The sequence below is a fragment of the Eucyclogobius newberryi genome, unplaced genomic scaffold (assembly GCF_026437365.1).
Source record: "Eucyclogobius newberryi isolate DKJ021-1_F unplaced genomic scaffold, fEucNew1.0.hap1 SCAF_13, whole genome shotgun sequence".
In the NCBI taxonomy this organism is placed as follows: Eukaryota; Metazoa; Chordata; class Actinopteri; order Gobiiformes; family Gobiidae; genus Eucyclogobius; species Eucyclogobius newberryi.
Genome location: NW_027315757.1, coordinates 14,836,307 through 14,842,118, shown reverse-complemented (window position 1 = coordinate 14,842,118; position 5,812 = coordinate 14,836,307). Strand labels below are relative to the sequence as shown.

At 49.9% G+C, this 5,812-nt stretch overlaps 1 long non-coding RNA gene across 1 annotated transcript; it reads left to right on the top strand.

Annotated features, from left to right (window-relative positions):
* Positions 1–533: 533 nt before the first annotated feature.
* LOC140357617 (uncharacterized) lies at positions 534–1,100 on the top strand. The gene is made up of 3 exons (XR_011926649.1): positions 534–630; positions 729–842; positions 932–1,100. It is a non-coding gene; the product is annotated as an uncharacterized lncRNA (long non-coding RNA).
* Positions 1,101–5,812: the final 4,712 nt, after the last annotated feature.

The window sequence follows — 5,812 nt, the reverse complement described above, 5'->3', positions numbered from 1 at the left end:
CATCCATTCTCTCCATTGTTTTATACAAGCCTCTCCAGCACTGCCAACGTTTTATGAACATATATTTATGAGATAGATGTAATAGATCAAATCAAAGCAGTAATAAAAACACTGAACACTTGATATTTTTGGGACTCTTTAATGATTTCATTCACTTAATTATCATATGATTAATTTAGACATGGTTTGTATTTTATGGAAACAAAAAATAATCTTATCCTTCTTTTCCTCTTTCTTTTCTCATTACGTTTACCAGTCATATGACCCACTGCCGTCACAATACTATGGTAGAACAAAATGTCATAAAAATAGATGTGTAGCACTGTACTTTATAAGGCTGTGTTAAACAAGCATGAGAACAATCAAACTCAAAACCGTCCTTAAATATATGTTGTTGTTCTGACTCATTATCGTCATGGAATCTGAAGTCAGGTTTAGTTGACGTGAAGGTGCAGGGCGTGACACGTAGTTATATTAACTGATGGAGAGCCTCAGCTCCACAGAAGGTTTTCAGAAGAGACTCAGGTGAAGCAGGAGAGACGATTCCCAAACCTCCGCAGCACACTCAAAACATGAAGACCACTCTGCTCCTTTCTCTGGCTTTAACCATCGCCCTGTCCATCAACTCAGGTGAGATTTGCTACAGTCCTGGTTTAGACCTGCTTTAGTCATGGTCTGGTCCTGGTTCAGTCCTAGTTTAGTGCTGGTTTAACCCGGCTTTGTTGCAGTTGCGGGCCTCAGCTGTACGACATGTTCTGATCCGAATGACTCAAACTGTGTGAGTACAATTTTGGCCCCGTGTCAAAATGGAGAGGTGCAATGTGTCTCTGCCACCATCCAAAGTATGTATACAATATTTAATCATTTATTTATATATTTCCTCTGATTCTGAACGCTACTCTGATTCTGAACACTGTTCTTTCCATCACAGCCAAATCTGGCCCGAGCACCTCCACGACGAAAGTCAAAGGTTGTGCTGCGTCCAGCCTTTGTCCAGCCTCCATGACCCAGGACTTTTCTCTGAATGTTGGAAGTTCCCAAGTTTTGGCCAAAGCCGTTTGCTGCAGCAGCGACAACTGCAACACTGCAGACGCACCCGGTGAGTCATCCTGGTGTTCTATGTGCAGAAGGCCCCTGTGTTGGCCCCTGTGTTTGCCCCTTTGTTGACCCCTGTGTTGAACCCTGAGTTGAACCCTGTGTTGGCCCCTGTGTTGGACCATGTGTTGGCCCCTGTGGTAGCCCCTGTGTTGGCCCCTGTGTTGACCCCTGTGTTGTACCCTGAGTTGAACCCTGTGTTGGCCCCTGTGTTGGATCCTGTGTTGGCCCCTGTGTTGGACCATGTGTTGGCCCCTGTGGTAGCCCCTGTGTTGGCCCCTGTGTTGACCCATGTGGTGGCCTCTGTGTTGGCCCCTGTGTTGACCCATGTGTTGGCCCCTGTGTTGGCCCCCGTCTGACCTCTGAACTTTTTCACTTTCAGCTCCGTTCACTGCACTGGGAGCCTACAATGCTTCAGCTGTGACCCTACGACCGGCACCTGCAGCACAGGTCTGACCTGCAACACCCTGGAGAACAACTGCTTCAGCTCCAGAGGTCAGTAACATCTGGACACCTGCAGGGACAGAGCTGGACACCTGCAGGGACAGAGCTGGAAACCTGCAGGGACAGAGCTGTACACCTGCAGGGACAGAGCTGGACACCTGCAGAGTTTTCTAAACTTTCTTGTGTGTTGTATTGCAGTGACTCCAAAGGGTAGCACGATGGAGGTCTTGGGTCTTGGCTGCGCCTCAGGAAACATTTGTGCTGCAGCAGCCGCACTCTCCTCGTCTCCTCTGCTTGTCGACGTTGGCACTGTCCATGGAACTCCAACCTGCTGCACCACCGCCAACTGTAACCCCCCGACCACCACTACTACTGCAGCACCTACAACAACTACTGCAGCACCTACTACTACTGCAGCACCTACTACTACTGCAGCACCTACTACTACTGCAGCACCGACTAGTAGTACTGCGGCACCTACAACTACTGCAGCACCTACTACTACTACTGCGGCACCTACTACTACTGCAGCACCTACAACAACAACTACAGCACCTACAACAACTACTGCAGCACCTACTACAACTACAGCAGCACCTACTACTACTACTACTACTGCAGCACCTACTACCCCTACAACTGCTCCAACCGTCACCACAGGTCAGTCAAACTAATACATTTGGACTTGCAAAGTGCACATACTTTGTTTTGCAGTGTATCTTTTCTAAATATATATTTTGAATTTTTCAGCTCCAACCACCACAACCTCGACAGCTCCTACTTCTACCACCACCGCAGCTGCTACTTTGACTACTACTACTACTACTACTACTAGCACTACTGCAGGTACAGTGTTTGTCTGTGTGCTTGTGTTTCCACATTTGTTTTTGTCTTTTAGTTTAACACGTTTTATTTGTGTGTTTTCCAGGCGCCTCTTCAGTCTCGTCTCTGCTTCTGCTCCAGGTTCTCGCTCTTGTCCTCACACTTGTCTTCTAAACACTCACATTAGAAGATCACAGTTGTATTTGACACAAACATTCATGTTGTAAGGTCTGTGCTCTGTGTGTATGATGAGTATCATTTGATTGAAATGTTGAAAGTTGACCAGTGAGGCCCTGAGGCCGAGGTGGACCCGGATCTGAAGGACATTTATTGCACTACTAATGCAAATGCAAATGTATTTATTTATTCATGTATGTATCTATTTATTTATGTTTTGAAATATTTAACAAACCAGAAATAAAAAAAATCATAATAAATCCTGTCCGATCATTTGGAATTAAATAAGCTTTGGTCACACATTCAATGTGACAGTTTCAATAATCTTCCACAACATTAACGGGGTTAGAGTTCATTCCCTTCAGAGGGTCATTGTTCCTCACACAGATATTCAGAGGGTCATTGTTCCTCACACAGATATTCAGAGGGTCATTGTTCCTCACACAGATATTCAGAGGGTCATTGTCAAGAAATTAGACATAGAAATTAGACATAGGGTGCACTAACCCATCAGTGCACGTGGCACCAGGACACCCTAGGCCGGAGGTCAATGATCGACTTTGTTGTCGTGTCATCTGACCTCCGGCGGCGTGTCTTGGACACTCGGGTGAAGAGAGGGGCAGAGTTGTCAACCGATCACCATCTGGTGGTGAGTTGGATCCGCTGGCGGAGGAGGAAGCCGGACAGACTTGGCAGACCCAAGCGCATTGTGAGGGTCAGTTGGGAACGTCTAGTGGAGCCCTCTGTCAGTAGGGTATTCAACTCGCACCTCCGGGAGAGCTTCTCCCATGTCCCGGGGGAGGCTGAGGACATTGAGTCGGAGTGGACCATGTTCTCCCAAGTTTCCCAAGTTTTGACCAAAGCCGTTTGCTGCAGCAGCGACAACTGCAACACTGCAGACGCACCCGGTGAGTCATCCTGGTGTTTTATGTGCAGAAGGCCCCTGTGTTTGCCCCTGTGTTGGCCCCTGTGTTGGCCCCTGTGTTGGCCCCTGTGTTGGCCCCTGTGGTGGCCCCTGTGGTGGCCCCTGTGTTGGCCCCTGTGTTGGCCCCTGTGTTGACCCCTGTGTTGAACCCTGAGTTGAACCCTGCGTTGGCCCCTGTGTTGGCCCCTGTGTTGGACCCTGTGTTGGACCCTGTGTTGGCCCCTGTGGTGGCCCCTGTGTTGGCCCCTGTGTTGGCCCCTGTGTGGACCCATGTGTTGAACCCTGAGTTGGCCCCTGTGTTGGCCCCTGCGTTGGCCCCTGTGTTGGACCCTGTGTTGGCCCCTGTGTTGGCCCCTGTGGTGACCCCTGTGTTGGCCCCTGTGTTGGCCCCTGTGTTGGCCCCTTTGGTGGGCCCTGTGGTGGCCCCTGTGTTGACCCATGTGTTGACCCATGTAGTGGCCCCTGTGTTGACCCATGTGGTGGCCCCTGTGGTGGCCCCTGTGTTGACCCATATGGTGGCCCCTGTGGTGGCCCCTGTGCTGACCCATATGGTGGCCCCTGTGTAGGCCCCTGTGTCGTCTGACCTCTGAACTTTTTCACTTTCAGCTCCGTCCACTCCGGGCACTGGGAGCCTACAATGCTTCAGCTGTGACCCTACGACCGGCACCTGACGCACAGGTCTGACCTGCAACACCCTGGAGAACAACTGCTTCAGCTCCAGAGGTCAGTAACATCTGGACACCTGCAGGGACAGAGCTGGACACCTGCAGGGACAGAGGTATACACCTGCAGGGACAGAGCTGGACACCTGCAGGGACAGAGCTGGACACCTGCAGAGTTTTCTAAACTTTCTTGTGTGTTGTATTGCAGTGACTCCAAAGGGTAGCACGATGGAGGTCCTGGGTCTTGGCTGCGCCTCAGGAAACATTTGTGCTGCAGCAGCCGCACTCTCCTCGTCTCCTCTGCTTGTCGACGTTGGCACTGTCCATGGAACTCCAACCTGCTGCACCACCGCCAACTGTAACCCCCCGACCACCACTACTACTGCGGCACCTACTACTACTAATGCAGCACCTACTACTACTACTGTAGCACCTACTACTACTACTGCAGCACCTACTACTACTACTGTAGCACCTACTACTACTACTGCAGCACCTACTACTACTACTGTAGCACCTACTACTACTACTGTAGCACCTACTACTGCTACTGTAGCGCCTACTACTACTACTGCAGCACCTACTACTACTACTGCAGCACCTACCACTACAACTGAAGCACCTACCACTACTACCGCAGTCCCAACTACTACTACCGCAGCCCCAAGTACTACTACCGCAGCACCTACCGCAGAACCTACCACTACTACCGCTGCCCTAACTACTACTACAGCAGTCCCAACTACTACTACTGCAGCACCTACTACTACTGCCGCAGCACCTACAACTACTACTACCGCAGCACCTACTACTACTACTGTATCCCCAACTACTACTACTGCATTCCCAACTACCACTACTGCAGCACCTACTACTACTACCGCAGCCCCAATTACTACTACCGCAGCCCCAATTACTACTACCGTAGCCCAAACTACTACTACCGCAGCACCTACTACTACTACCGCTGCCCCAACTACAACTACTGCAGCACCTACCACTACTACCGCTGCCCCAACTACAACTACTGCAGCACCTACTACTACTACTACTACTACTACTACTACAGCATCTACTACTACTACTGCAGACACAACTACTACAGCACCTACTACTACAACTACTGCTGCACCTACTACTACTACTACTTCTCGAGCACCTACTACAACTACAACTGCTCCAACCGTCACCACAGGTCAGTCAAACTAATACATTTGGACTTGCAAAGTTCACATATTTTGTTTTGCTGTCCCGAGTCTTCTTCATACATAGTGTCAGAAGTGGCGAACTTTCAGTCTCCGCGGCGTTTTCGGTGCAGCACTGTGCGGATAACTTGCAGAAGAAGTTTTCAGCAGTTTTTAGAGCGAAAAATGACCGTTGTGCGGGCGAAAGCAGTCACCAGCGTGAACTAACAGGTGTGTGCGCGCGCAGCCCCATCCACATGTCGGCGGAGGAAGAAGTGCAGAGCGACGGTGCATCAGAAAACTCCTGAACGCGACGACGCCAGGGATTCACAAAGAGAGATGGCGACCACTGTACAAATAACTCCCCCAGAGACATTTGATTTTTCACGGCCTACAGATTGGCCTAAGTGGATCAGACGTTTTGAAAGGTTTACCAGATTTTGGCAAATCCCTCTCACGCCAGAGTCAAGGCCTCTCACAACTTTCATTACACCTTTTGCGAG